Genomic DNA, 14,068 nt, shown 5'->3' on the forward strand with positions numbered 1-14,068 from the left:
CCAAAACATTGTCTTATTCACCTTCATATTCAGTTCTCTTCCTGATAGCACACATAAAATGGTTACCCACACTGAAAGCACTGGTCAAAGCAAATCCCTCCAGGCTTTACTAAAAATCATTTGAACTGGATAGTCAATTGGATATCTTCTTATGTGCTTTGAAGTGAAGAAAGCCAGTATTTGCTTTTGAAATAAGACTCCACAACCAAAAGAGCTTTTGAAAACAGCTGCACATGGCTAAGTTGGCAATTTATAGAAAATATACAACACATTGATATCTTATTGACGTTGAGCATTTGCAGAAACAAAATGCATTTTGTCGTTCTATCTATAAAATCTTCTGGATGCCTAAAATAGTCCCACAAAATGTATAAATACCCAAACCAAAAATCAGCAATTAACATTCCTCTCAGCAAACCGGGAACATTCCCAGAACATAAGCTAACATTCCCATTAATATTTAGTTATGGTGTTATCTGACATTAGGATGATGACATCTCAAAAACATTAATTCAAATAATGTTTTTTTCCCAGGAAATGTTTTAAATTAAATATCCTTGGAATGTTCTCCTAACATCCACTAAAATGTTGTGCACGACATCTGTAACAACCACCACAGAACATTCCCCTAAGGTTGTTTAGGTTTCAACGTAGCCAATATATCATTGCTAAGGGCTGATCTTATGCACGTCCTACACATGGAGTGTAGGACACAGCCCTTAACCATGGTATATTGGCCATATATCACAAACCCCTTATTGCTATTATAAACTGGTTATCAACGTAATTAGAGCTGAAAAAATACATGTTTTGTCATACCTATGGTATACGGTCTGATATACCACGGCTTTCAGCCAATCAGCATTCAGGGCTCGAACCACCCAGTTTATAATTACAATGAATGCATATCTTAGATGCTGGTTGAAGCTGTGACCCATCGTGTTGCCAAGGGTAGCTTAAAAGTTATGTACCTCTCCCTCAGGAAGCAGCCTGTGACTTTGAGAAGGCCGTCTCCCTCCACGCTTTGTTGAAAAATCACCTTGGGAAGATTTATGAGGAGTTTAATGTTTGGGAGAGCAAGACTCAGAGAGAGAAAATACACCTGAAAGCCAATTCATGACACACACCTGCCAGAAGAGGCATGCACGCACCCCAACACTGTAACTCCTCTCTCTGGCAGGTCTATGATGGCCTCACCATTAAGTGCTCTGACTGACAGTGACCCTATGAATGGAAAACAGCTCTTTTTGCTCATGCAAGAGTGAATACAATTTAATAATTAATGATATAAGCATATTTGAAGGAAATCTTCATATATTGTACTGTGTATATTTACACACATGCACAGGCATTCACTACAAAGAGTCATAGTGATTCACCTACACTTCATGACCAAAAGTATGTGGACACCCCTTCAAATTAGTGAATTTGCCTGTTTCAGCCACACCTGTTGCTGACAGGTGTATATAATTGAGCATACAGCCATACAATCTCCATAGACAAACATTGACAGTAGAATGGCCTTACTGAAGAGCTTAGTGACTTTCAAAATAGGCCACAAAAGCTCACAGAACGGGGCCGCTGGGTGCTGAAGCACGTAAAAATTGTCTGTCCTGTTGCACCACTGAGTTCCAAACTGCCTCTGGAAGCAACGTCAGCACAATAACTGTTCATCAGGGGCATCATGAAATGGGTTTTCATGGCCGAGCAGCGGCACACAAGCCTAAGATCACCATGCACAATGCCAAATGTTGTCTGGAGTGGTCGAAAGCTCGCCGCCATTGGACTTTGGAGCAGTCGAAACGCGTTCTCTGGAGTGATGTATCTCGCTTCACCATCTGACAGATTAATCTGAGTTTGACGGATGCCAGGAGAACGCTACCTGCCCCAATGCATAGTGCCAACTGTAAAGTTTGTTGGAGAAGGAAAAATGGTCTGGGGCTGTTTTTCATGGTTCGTGCTATACCTCTTAGTTCCAGTGAAGGGGAATCTTAATGCTACAGCATACAATGACATTCTAGATGATTCTGTGCTTCCAACTTTGTGGCAACAGGAAGGCCCTTTCCTGTTTCAGCATGACAATGTCCTGTGCACAAAGCGAGGTCCATACAGAAATGATTTGTCGAGATCGGAGTGGAAGACATTGACTGGCCTGCACAGAGCCATGACCTCTACCATCAAACACCTCTTTGGGATGAATTGGAATGTCGACTGCGAGCCAGGCCTAATCATCCAACATAAGTCCCAGACCTCACTAATGCTCTTGTGGCTGAATGGTCCCCGCAGCACTGTTTCAACATCTAGTGGAAAACTTTCCCAGGAGAGTGGAGGCTGTTATAGCAGCAAAGGGGGGGCCAACTCCATATTAATGCCCATGATTTTGGAATTAGATGTTCGACGAGCAGATGTCCTCATACTTTTGGCCATGTAGTGTATCTATTTGGCCTCATGTGAAATAGTACATTTGTAGTAGGCCTACAGACCCTCATTCATAATCAGTCAATCAATACTTCTCTTTCCAATTTCCACAGAAATTATGTTTAAAACAATCCAGATTAACAAGGTGTATTACACATGGAAGGAGAAACAATCATCTCTTTTAATTATCATGGGCTTTAATAAATAATTTGTTTCTTCACATCAGAGAGAATTCTTGCCAGAGGTTGATAACAAACACTTTGTGAATGCCACACTTTACAGTCTTTAAAGACACAGTCTTTATATCGGCCCATATGTGTCACAGACTACATTAGCAGACAGGCAGTTTGTTTAGCAGGAAAGGAGAGTGCCATTTCAGCAAATCACATAGGGCAGTCTAGAAAAAAACATCCTCCTTGTTGAAGAGTTTACCAGGCAGAAGTGCGGTCAGTTGTGGCCAAACGATGACAGCTAGGCGGTCTGTCTCATATTTGTTATTCCTCATACAGTGTCTTGTTCAACCGCAGATTTATTTTCAGAGTGTAACATAGGATATAAAGCAGAGCGACGAGTACAGCCTAGATTGCTAGTGGTTTATTTTTAGCCTCTGTGATAACTCAGTTCAAATCCAGTGATTTAAGATAACACGATCCGGGTCGTTTTATTGGCCCAAAACTCAGACTTTACACAAGGCTGGATAAAGATAAGGATTAGGCCACAGAGCTGTGTGTCTGTGGGGCTCTTCACCCGGCATTGTGTGTGCTAAGTGAATGATATGTATGGTAATAATCAGACTTACAACGTAGTTTATCTGTGTTTTAAAGACAATCAATGTCTGGTATGGATTGCCAACTGTGGCCCTAGGAACAAGGAACGCAACCTGTGTTGTGGTCTTAAAATGACTCGTTTTGGGATGCACCACTGCACTGTGTAGACTAGAGTAGCATAATTGTGGGCACTACCAGTGAGAGCTAAGTGCACTCATCGGGTTCCTGCATGTGTATCATGCAATACTGGCACTGCAACATTATAGTACTCCACTGTTCTCTTGTCAGTGACAAACTGGCAGCTGGTGACCCAAAGGGACTTAGATACAGGCAGATGAACATGGACATACCCATAGGGTAGGAACCTCTGAGGAATACTGCGGTTCACAGTGGGTCGATGGGCCAATCAGCACATTTGGATCCTAATCCAGCGTGGCAACAACAGTGTAATGAAGCTTTAATCACTAAAAGATCGAATTACTCCAAAACCCTAATCCAGGGGATGACCTTAACACTCTACTACAGTACACAAAATAAACACAACAATATGGGATTTTATTGTTTTGCTGTTTAACCACCTAACCCATGGCTCCTTTCATTACCAAAATGCCAGAGGTTTAAGGGGCTAAAAAGGGCAAAATGTGACCCAATAGTATGAATAAAGAATTAGTAATACATCCAATACATAGTTTAGTCTTATTGTCAATATGTCACAGAGAGAACATATGTGTGCAGCAGTCTCTGCAAGCTGTTCTGTCTCTGGCAGAGTGGTCCAGAATGCCAATGTGATAGATTTTGATACATACCCCCACACCCCCACAAGGACCTGTTAGACCGATTTGTGATAATTTTATTGACTCAACAGTGAGAGGAGCGAGAGCATGCTTGGCTATGTGCTAAAACTGAGCCGGTTTCACAAGAGCCAATTACTGTGCTGCTGACTGAGCTGAGAGAGAGCCAGGCAGAAGAGAGGAATGATGGGAAAAAGGATCCCTCCTGGGGCATTGCCAGTGAAATACCAGCACAGAAACTGTCAAAGACAATCACAGGCGCCTTGATGACACATGATGAAAAAAAAGACTTCAAACAGAGTGAGCTACAACTGTTACAAAAAAATATTTCCTGAGTCGCAGCTCGCAGGTAGTTAAGGATGTCCAAATTGAAATATCACCTATTGACAGTGTTTACCTGACTAATCCCTTCAGACACCATCTTTAAAAGACTTTGTTGGTCTCTGGGGCTTTCAGGTAGGGGTGTCTTCGATCAAACACTCTTGATGAAACTGATTTAGTTACACCTTACACTTTATTTGTTTGATACAACAAGCACAGTTTCTCTTCGCATTTGTTTTAACAGACGTGCCTGAGAAAAACAATTACTGTGTAGACACGACACAATGTGACAACAGGAAAATAAGTGATACCAAACTGCACTTTTCATTCCCATGTGTGTAATTACACATACTAGTAGGCAGACACCATTGGTAGTTCTCTGTCATCAACACAGCCAATTAAGAGGATAATACAAATGAGACGCACCTGGATCCTCCTAGGCTCATTAACTTAATGTTTTTTTAAAGTACAGTCACGATTGACCATATTGGAATTACCTACTGTGACATTTAGATCCTGAGTGACAGGCTGGCAGATGATGTATGACACTAGTTCACTTGAATAATGAATAGTAATAACTGCATATCTAACACCGGACAAGCTCCAGTTAGTAGGACTATAAGCCTATAGGCAGCAGCCAGCTAGGGACAGACAAACCCCACCTCTAACGTTAAAAGGGTAACAGCGTTCTTCACCTTCCTCTTTACATTTCCAGAGAATAATGATAACGACATAGTGTTGTGAGGTGAAGGGGCACCTGTCTGAGTCTATTTGAGTCAGTGCTGCCCAGAGGAAGCAGAGGGGTTGTAAATACTATGTCCCCTGCAACTTCATCCGTCACTCTGGATATGCGTTAACAACATTTCATTTCTACTTTTAGTATCCTCTTTAGAAAATACAGCAGTCAGTAGACAACAACAGCCTGGTCCAAGCTGAGTGGCACTGTTTGAATGTTAAAATGACACACTACTATATGGTGGAGAAGGTCAGACAGATTGTACGAGAGGGTCTGGAAATGACGTTACACGGGATTCTAAAGACTAGAGTAAGAAGGAGGGTGGGGGTGTATGCCTTATGATTAATGAGTCGTGGTGTGGTCATAACAACATACAGGAACTCAAGTCCTTCTGTTCACCTGACCTAGAATTCCTTACAATCAAATGCCGACAGCAATATCTACCAAGAGAATTCTCTTCGATTATAATCACAGCCGTGTATATCCCCCCAAGCAGACACCTCGACGGCACTGAAAGAACTTCATTGGACTCTATGTAAACTGGAAACCACATATCCTGAGGCGGCATTTATTGTAGCTGGGGATTTTAACAAGGCTAATCTGAAAACAAGGCTCCCTAAATTTTATCAGCATATCGAATGTGCAAACCTGGGCTTGCAAAATTCTGAAAATCTAACCACGACTCCATTTTGTTACTCCCAGCCTATAGACAGAAACTAAAACAGGAAGCGCCAGTGCTCAGGTCTGTTCAACGCTGGTCCGACCAATCTGATTCCACACTTCAAGATTGCTTCGATCACGTGGACTGGGACAACAACATTGATGTAATATGCTGATTCAGTGAGCAAGTTTATTAGCAAGTGTATCGGTGATGTTGTACCCACTGTGACTATTAAAACCTTCCCCAACCAGAATCTGTGGATTGATGGCAGCATTCGCGCAAAACTGAAAGCACAAACCACTGCTTTTAATCATGGCAAGGTGACCGGAAACATGAACGAATACAAACAGTGTAGCTATTCCCTCCGCAAGGCAATCAAACAAGCTAAGCGTCAGTATAGAGACAAAGTAGAGTCACAATTCAACGGCTCAGACACGAGACGTATGTGGCAGGGTCTACAGTCAATCACGGATTACAAAGAGAAAACCAGACCCGTCGCGGACACCGACGTCTTGCTCCCAGACAAACTAAACAACTTCTTTGCTCGCTTTGAGGACAATACAGTGCCACTGACACGGCCCGCTACCAAAACCTGCGGGCTCTCCTTCACCGCAGCCAACGTGAGTAAAATATTTAAACGTGTTAATCCTCGCATGGCTGCCAGCCCAGACGGCATCCCTAGCCCCGTCCTCAGAGCATGCGCAGACCAGCTGGCTGGTGTGTTTACGGACATATCCCGCACCTTAAAAGCGGTAGACCTGCCACTTTCAAGGTGCGGGACTCTAACCTGGAAGCTTACAAGAAATCCTGCTATGCCCTCCGACGAACCATCAAACAGGCAAAGCGTCAATAAAGGGCTAAGATTGGATCATACTACACCAGCTACGATGCTCGTCTTATGTGGCAGGGCTTGGAAACTATTACAGACTACAAAGGAAGCACAACCCCGAGCTGCTCAGTGACACGAGCCTACCAGACGAGCTAAATCACTTCTATGCTCACTTCGAGGCAAGCAACACTGAGGCATGCATGAGAGCATCAGCTGTTCCGGACGACTGTGTGATCACGCTCGCCGTAGCCGACGTGAGTAAGACCTTTAAACAGGTCAGCATACAGAAGGCTGCGGGGCCAGACGGATTACCAGGATGTGTGCTCCGGGCATGTGCTGACCAACTGGCAGGTGTCTTCACTGACATTTTCAACATGTTCCTGATTGAGTCTGTAATACCAACACATTTCAAGCAGACCACCATATTCCCTGTGCCCAAGAACACAAAGGCAACCTGCTTAAATGACTACAGACCCGTAGCACTCACGTCCGTAGCCATGAAGTGCTTTGAAAGGTTGGTAATGGCTCACATCAACACCATTATCCCAGAAACCCTAGACCCACTCCAATTTGCATACCTGCCAAACAGATCCACAGATGATGCACTCTATTGCACTCCACACTGCCCTTTCCCACCTGGACAAAGGGAACTCTTATGTGAGAATGCTATTCATTGACTACAGCTCAGTACCATAGTACCCTCAAAGCTCATCACTAAGCTAAGGATCCTGGGACTAAACACCTCCCTCTGCAACTGGATCCTGGACTTCCTGAAGGGCCGCCCCCAGGTGTTGAGGGTAGGTCGCAACACATCTGCCATGCTGATCCTCAACACGGGAGCTCCCCAGGGGTGCGTGCTCAGTCCCCTCCTGTACTCCCTGTTCACCCACGACTGCATGGCCAGGCACAATTCCAACACCATCATTAAGTTTGCAGACAACACAACGGTGGTAGGCCTGATCACCGACAACGACGAGACAGCCTATAGGGAGGTCAGAGACCTGGCCGGGTGGTGCCAGAATAACAACCTACGACAAAGCCTATTCCCCCTCAGGAAACTAAAAAGATTTGTCATGGGTCCTGCCTTGTACGGCAATTGCTCAGCCTCTGACCGCAAGGCACTACAGAGGGTAGTGCGTACGGCCCAGTACATCACTGGGGCTAAGCTGCCTGCCATCCAGGACCTCTACACCAGGCGGTGTCAAAGGAAGGCCCTAAAAATTGTCAAAGACCCCAGCCACCCCAGTCATAGACTGTTCTCTCTAGTACCACATGGCAAGCGGTACCGGAGTGCCAAGTCTAGGACAAAAAGGCTTCTCGACATTTCTTACCCCCAAGCCATAAGACTCATGAACATGTAATCAAATGGCTACCCGGACTATTTGCATTGTGTGCCTCCCCCCTCCAACCCCTCTTTTACGCTGCTGCTACTCTCTGTTTATCATATATGCATAGTCACTTCAAAGCTGGGACCGAGAGACTGAAAAACAGCTTCTATCTCAAGGCCATCAGACTGTTAAACAGCCATAACTAACATTGAGTGGCTGCTGCCAACATACTGACTCAAATCTCTAGCCACATTAATAATTAAAAATTGCTTGTAATAAATGTATCACTAGTCACTTTAAACAATGCCACTTTATATAATGTTTACATACTCTACATTACTCATCTCACATGTATATACTGTACTCTATACCATCTACTGCATCTTGCCTATGCCGTTCGCCCGTTCAGCCATCGCTCATCCATGTATTTATATGTACATATTCTTATTCATTCCTTTACACTTGTGTGCATAAGGTAGTTGTTGTGAAATTATTAGATTACTTGTTAGAGATTACTGCACGGTCGGAACTAGAAGCACAAGCATTTCGCTACACTCGCATTAATATCTGCTAACCATGTGTATGTGACCAATAACATTTGATTTGATTTGATGGTGGAGAAGGTCAGACAGATTGTACGAGAGGGTCTGGAAATTACGTTACACAGGATTCTAAAGACTAGAGTAGGCAGTCGACAGATGTAAGATTAGAATGTGTCTGCAATCTCTTCTTTCTCCATATCATAATCAACACATTTCCCCGGGCTGGCTTATTATTCTTCCAAGCATGTGGTCTCTCAGGGCAGGTGTTGACTGGTACAGTAGATGTGTTGATGGTGGGTGTGGAGGGAATAACATGGTGCTTACCCTCTAATCAGCAGGAGTTAGAGAGTCAGAGCACTGGCATGAAATGCATGCTGCAACCAATAATAAACCTAGTGCTTGGAGGTCACCATAACTACATCATCTTACTGCATGATGCATGATGGCCAAACACTATTTTAAACCATGGGGTTGAATTTTGTGATAAGAAAGCTGCTGGCTGACTCACATTCATCGTAAACAGCTCATTCAATAGACAAGACCCATGTTTATACAACCATTCTTTATTTAATCAGCAGGAGAATATCAACAAAAGTTATAAGGAAACATTGATTAATATGATCATGTTTGTTCCTTGTGATTGCACTGCAGTCAGGTCATTGAAATAAGCTATTTATTGCATTAAAGAAAATCAGCCAGGTAGACAGACAGGTAGACAGACAGGTAGACAGAGGGACAGGCCATTGTATTTGAGATAGGTATGCAGGGTTTTCAAGTATTCAATAGCCATCAAATGCAAACGTCATTGGGGAAGACAGGAGAGGAGGATGTGTCATTCAAATAAAACGCATTTATGATCAAATAATAGCATATGCCTTTTAATGATCCTGATAATCAATCAATCCCAAGTGGCATATGTATGACTGATATTCGTTGATATTCTTCTGCATCACATACAACATGTTTTTTTCCATAACAATGGAATACATGTGCAACGGATCCATCAATTGACAAAAAGGTTGCTCTCACACATATCTGTGCATTGTAGTCTTTATGCATGTCATTCAAATAAAACGCATTTATGATCAAATAATAGCATATGCCTTTTAATGATCCTGATAATCAATCAATCCCAAGTGGCATATGTATGACTGATATTCGTTGATATTCTTCTGCATCACATACAACATGTTTTTTTCCATAACAATGGAATACATGTGCAACGGATCCATCAATTGACAAAAAGGTTGCTCTCACACATATCTGTGCATTGTAGTCTTTATGCATGACATTGCATACGGCATGGTCATGCGTTGAATTTACATGACCAACCTTTTCTGGTTGCAGGTTTCAACAGCAAGCAATGACAATAATAACCAGCTCAATTAAAAAACTTGTAGTTGCCTACAATCTGCTGTAGCCTATAACTTGCCCATAAATTAGGCTACAGCAGATTGTAGGCTACTTGTCGGCATTTGGCAACAACCTGACGACGAGAAACCTGCCAAAATAAGATATATTGTGACACCTACTTACCCAATGTGTAGAACAATGATTGTTACGAGAATGTTATTTATTTGCGCTCCAACGAAATAGATATTTCACCATCGACAACCCATGGAAAGGACTCGGTGCACACAGTCTGCCCTCATCGTGATTTCCTCTACTCTCTTTATTTAAGTGCGAGGATAACTATCTCCGCCGCGGTGACATCACACAGAACGATCTTTTTTTTATCACCCAGAACTAGTATTCTACCAGCAGCACAAATGATGACGTCACGTTCTTTCGGAAATGAAGAAACCTTCCAAATAAAAGCTATGTTATGCTTAGTAGAGACTCTACTGAGTATTTCCCACACCACTTTATCTGAGACAGATAGTAAAGTTCTCTCTCTGTATCCCATGTCCAGTCTATTACAGTGTATTGCATTGGGCTATGGAGCTGGTGGAGAACGAAGTGCTGCTGGATATGTATGACACAGTCCCCTTCCCAAACTACACATATTTGGTTAGTAGAGGAACTGCTGAGTATTTCCCACCCCAATTTAGCTGAGACAAGTAGAAAAGTATTTTCTCTACAACCCAAAAAGTATCCCATATACCGTGTATTGCATTGCAGTGAATGAAGTGGGGGAGTAAGGAGTCACCAGTACTCTGTATTGTCACGGATTCCTCCGGTACTGATGTTGACACTGTTCACCAGCTCCTGAGGTCTATCACCAGCCTAGGCGTCACTGAACTGGATCATTACCACCAACCCTGGACTGTCTTGTCTCATTAAGCACACTTGGTTCCCATTCCCCCTGATTAGTATGTGTATATATGTGCCCTCTGTTCATGTTGATTATTGTTCCGTTTCTGTTGGTGTTGTGAGTACCTGTGCTCTGTTGTAATGGCTTGTGTGTACTAGTGTTATTACGTGTCTCGTCCCATGTATTTATTAGAGGTTTACATCTCAGTCTTTGTTTGGGTTACAGCCCTGTGTTATATATATATATATATACAGTGGGGCAAAAAAGTATTTAGTCAGCCACCAATTGTGCAAGTTCTCCCACTTAAAGCTGAGAGAGGCCTGTCATTTTCATCATAGGTTCAACTATGACTGACAAAATGAGAGAAATCCAGAAAATCACATTGTAGGATTTTTAATTTATTTATTTGCAAATTATGGTGGAAAATAAGTATTTGGTCAATAACAAAAGTTTATCTCAATACTTTCTATATACCCTTTGTTGGCAATGACAGAGGTCAAACGTTTTCTGTAAGTCTTCACAAGGTTTTCACACACTTGCTGGTATTTTGGCCCATTCCTCCATGCAGATCTCCTCTAGAGCAGTGGGGCTGTTGCTGGGCAAACTTATTTCTTTCATCACATTCCCAGTGGGTCAGTAGTTTGAATGTACCGGTCATACAATGAGAGACATAGGCCTATTTCAGTCATTGCAAAGTCTAATGGATTAAGGTATCCTACCAAATGAATGCTTGAATTAATTTCTTGTGTAGTGGTTCATCTATTTGTAGAATATGCCTATGCATCACTGAACACTAGGTGATGTGTCACCTCCACAATTGCTCTCTTCCCAGAAATAAAATGAGCAATGAGGTTTTCTGGAAACGTACTCAATTATGAAATGTAACACTGAATCCTAGACCAGACAGCCAAAGAGAAAATGAATTTTCCATGGTATAATTGTGATATTAAATATGCATGTATGCATGGGAGGACAGGGAACATCTGCACCCCTTTTCAGCTGGAGAAAACACAGACTAACTAAACTGGGACAAAGCCACTGCAATGTTGGAGCTAGAAACATTAGCATTTCACTGCAGCTGCAATAACATCTGCAAAATATGAATATGAGACAAATCAAACTTAAATTTGATTAGCAGCACAATTTTGTGTTGTGAACCATGTTACGGCTTTCCTCCTGGGAAGGAAAGGCGGACCAAAATGCAGTGTGGTTATAGTTCGTTTTTTAATAGGAAAACTCAACATGAACATAATACAAAACAATAAACGTGGCAAAACCGAAACAGCCCTATCTGGTGCAACAAACACAAAGACAGGAAACAACCACCCACAAAACCCAACACAAAATAGGCTACCTAAATGTGGTTCCCAATCAGAGACAATGACTAACACCTGCCTCTGATTGAGAACCATATCAGGCCCAAACACAGAAACAGACAAACTAGACATCCAACATAGAATGCCCACTCAGATCACACCCTGACCAAACAAAACATAGAAACATACAAAGCAAACTATGGTCAGGGTGTGACACATGTAATGATGCAAATCCATTTCAAGAGTCTCAAATTGTTGGGGTCTCTTGTGATGGTGAGAAAAGTGTTATGCATGAATTTCCCCTAGACTTTCCTATTCTACTAAATCATTAGTGACAGGCTATAGTCAGAGTTTCTTTGCTATAGTAGCTTGGAGAGGTAAAACGAACTGCCTCAATACATGATGACCCTTGATAGAATTAGGCTACGGTGTCCCTAATCTTTCCCGATTCCCATTAATGCAATTAGTTTTATGAGTACTGTCTGAACAAGGAGTCACTGACTCTTACTGTACAGAGTAGGCCTATGTAAGGCTTTCATCCAAACCAAACAGGGTAAAGAATAGGGTCATGCTCAGTGAGGAAAGGCTCAATTATCACCTGAGCATGGTATCTGGAAAACGGATGCCCATGTGAAACCCACAAACCAAGGCTCGTGCGAGGCTACTTCTGAAACTCAAAGCACTCATGGATGACTTCCTAATTCTCCATATCCAGAATATGTGTTTATCCAAAATAGCCTAAAGGTGATAGAGCTACCAAATATCTGATCTAGCATCATGGTTGATTTGTCGACTGTGAACTTTAACAGTAGCCCTTCGCTCACTGGAAAAAGCCATGCATGAATCATACTTATTTCCCACACATTCTCTTTTTCTCTATCTGCAGCATTTGTGCTCAGGGGGTATTTACATGTTCAATGTGACTCAATTATTAAAATTTGAAAACAGCTAAGAAGTAAGTCAATTCAACGTGATAGGAAAATGTAATTAGTACAAGTTATTTTCTTAAATCAAATCCAATTTTATTTGTCACATACACATGGTTAGAAGATGTTAATGCGAGTGTAGCGAAATGCTTGTGCTTCTAGTTCCGACTGTGCAATACTATCTAACAAGTAATCTAACCTAACAATTTCACAACAACTACCTTATACACACAAATTTAAAGGAATGAATAAGAATATGTACATAAAAATATATTAATGATCGATGGCCGAACGGCATAGGCAAGATGCAGTAGATGGTATAGAGTACAGTATATACATATGAGATGAGTAATGTAGGGTATGTAAACATTATATAAAGTCGCATTGTTTAAGGTGGCTAGTGATACATTTATTACATCAATTTTTTCATTATTAACGTGGCTAGAGATGAGTCAGTGTGTTGGCAGCAGCCACTCAATGTTAGTGGTGGCTGTTTAACAGTCTGATGACCTTGAGATAGAAGCTGTTTTTCAGTCTCTCGGTCCCCGCTTTGATGCACCTGTACTGACCTCGCCTTCTGGATGATAGCGGGGTGAACAGGCAGTGGCTCGGGTGGTTGATGACCTTTTTGGCCTTCCTGTGACATCGGGTGGTGTAGGTGTCCTGGGCGGAGCAGTTGCCGTACCAGGCGGTGACACAGCCCGACAGGATGCTCTCGATTGTGCATCTGTAAAAGTTTGAGTGTTTTTGGTAACAAGCTGAATTTCTTCAGCCTCCTGAGGTTGAAGAGGCGCTGCAGCACCATCTTCACCACGCTGTCTGCGTGGGTGGACCATTACCTGGACCAGGTACTTAAAACTTTCCACCTTCTCCACTACTGCCCCCCCTGCTGTTTCCTGAAGTCCATGATCATCTCCTTTGTTTTGTTGACATTGTGAGGTTATTTTCCTGACACCACATTCCGAGGGGCCTCATCTCCTCCCTGTAGGCCGTCTCGTCGTTGTTGGTAATCAAGCCTACCACTGTAGTGTCGTCTGTAAACTTGATGATTGAGTTGAATGCGTGCATGGCCACGCAGTCATGGGTGAACAGGGAGTACAGAAGAGGGCTCCAGTGTTGAGGATCAGCGGGGTGGAGATGTTTTTACCTACCCTCACCACCTGGGGGCGGCCCGTCAGG

The 14,068-nt window shown here is 42.6% G+C and overlaps 1 protein-coding gene across 1 annotated transcript in view; it reads right to left on the reverse strand.

Moving 5' to 3' along the window:
- LOC139415578 (cAMP-dependent protein kinase inhibitor beta-like) overlaps nt 1–10,044 on the reverse strand; it is a 29,727-nt gene extending 19,683 nt beyond the window's left edge. The window contains exon 1 of the mRNA XM_071163688.1: nt 9,930–10,044. The gene's annotated coding sequence lies outside the window, so the exon portion shown is untranslated. The remainder of the gene's footprint in view (nt 1–9,929) is intronic.
- Nucleotides 10,045–14,068: the final 4,024 nt, after the last annotated feature.

This window comes from Oncorhynchus clarkii, chromosome 8 (genome assembly GCF_045791955.1).
Source record: "Oncorhynchus clarkii lewisi isolate Uvic-CL-2024 chromosome 8, UVic_Ocla_1.0, whole genome shotgun sequence".
NCBI lineage: Eukaryota > Metazoa > Chordata > Actinopteri > Salmoniformes > Salmonidae > Oncorhynchus > Oncorhynchus clarkii.